Here is a 1,696-nt window from a genome sequence, read left to right on the forward strand (position 1 = left end):
GGAGGTTTCAAGTTCATAATCTCCACCACCACCACCACCATCTTCTACTAAAAAGATGGTGAAACTTTCCGATCACTCAAAGCCCACCACGGCCGTGCTTCCGGCCGGTATCATAACTACTCAAATTACCGCGCCGGAATTCAAGATCAAACCAGCTTTGATTAGCCATGTGGAGAGGAAGCAATTTGGAGGAAGTCCTTTGGAGGATCCTAATTTGCATGTGCAAAATTTCTGCGACTATTGCTCCATGATCCGTCAAACGGGCGTTACTCAAGCCCAAATAAGGGAAATACTTTTCCCTTTCTCTTTGAAAGACAAGGCCAAGCTTTGGATCAATAGCCTTGACCGCACCGCTCTAGCAATCACAAATTGGGAGACATTGGCTCTTGCGTTCTACCAAAAGTTTTTTCCACCGGAGAAAACTCAAACCTTGAGGAGCCAAATCACCGGATTCCGTCAACAAGCTCTTGAGAGCTTATATGAGGCTTGGGAAAGGTACAAAGACTTGTAAAGGCAATGCCCACATCATGGGCTAGATGATTGGTTTCTAGCTATAACATTCTACAATGGATGTTGTGCCGAGTCCCGAAGGATTCTTGATTCCGCCAACAATGGGCGGTTTGATCAAATTGACACCGATATTGCTCATCCCACGATCGAATCCATGACGGTCCATGATGCACAATATGTCAATTCACGAAGTGTGCCACTCAAAGGTAAAGAAGAATCCTCTGACAATCCCGTCTTGTTGGCTCAAATTGTTTTACTCCAACAACAATTAGCGGAAAGAGATGCTAGAGATTCCCTTCAACAACTCAATGTCGTGTCTTCAACAAGTCAAATCATTGTTTGTGACGGTTGCAGAGGTGCGGGTCATTACACCGCTCATTGCCAAGCTCCTATTGAGGAAGTAAATGCTTTTCTAGCTTTAAGACAAAATGCTTATCCACCGGGTACATATTCAAATACATATAATCCAAATACAAGATTTCACCCGAATATGTCTTATAGAAGCAACAATGTGCTTAATCCTCAAACTCAACCCCCACCACAACAAAATGCCTATGTTCCTCAATAATAAAAGTATAATCCTCCACCGTATTATCAAAATCAACAAAGGCCCCCATAACATAATTACCAACAAAATCAACCCCCACCACAAAATAGCCAACAAAACAATCAAGGAAAAGGTAAGCTTGAGGGCTTGATAGTCCAAATGCAAAAGGAATTGTAGGCTCAAATCCAAAAGAATGAGCAAGCTCAAAATGCCGCGATCAAGATGTTGGAGCAACAAATGGCTCAATTGGCCTCATCTAGCTCTTTAAGGAAAACGGGTCAACTACCCCCTCAAGGTGAGCAACCACATACTACTCTAAATTCTATCTCCTTAAGAAGTGGTACCAAATATGATGGGCCATCCATGCCCAAAGAAGATGAGGAGGTACTTGTTGAGTTGGAGATTTCTCCAAATTGTAAGGAAAGTGAAGATGTTCCAAAGAAGGTGGATGATCCACTTGTTGTTGAGAAAGTCAAGGATGTGGAGGATGCTCCTCCAAAGAAAGATGTTGAAGCAAGGATTCCGGAAAAAGTCAAAGTGCCATTCCCTTATAGATTGGCAAAGTATCAAAAGAATTCTCAATTCGGTAAGTTCATGGAAGTTGTGAAGAATCTCCAGGTAACCATTCCTTTTACCGAA

General features: G+C 42.5%; 1 non-coding gene across 1 annotated transcript; it reads right to left on the reverse strand.

Moving 5' to 3' along the window:
* Positions 1-426: 426 nt before the first annotated feature.
* Positions 427-534, reverse strand: LOC141610170 (small nucleolar RNA R71). Its single transcript, XR_012528066.1, has one exon. It is a non-coding gene; the product is annotated as a small nucleolar RNA R71 (small nucleolar RNA).
* Between the last annotated feature and the right edge of the window lie 1,162 nt (positions 535-1,696).

Source organism: Silene latifolia, chromosome 10, assembly GCF_048544455.1.
Source record: "Silene latifolia isolate original U9 population chromosome 10, ASM4854445v1, whole genome shotgun sequence".
Lineage (NCBI taxonomy): Eukaryota > Viridiplantae > Streptophyta > Magnoliopsida > Caryophyllales > Caryophyllaceae > Silene > Silene latifolia.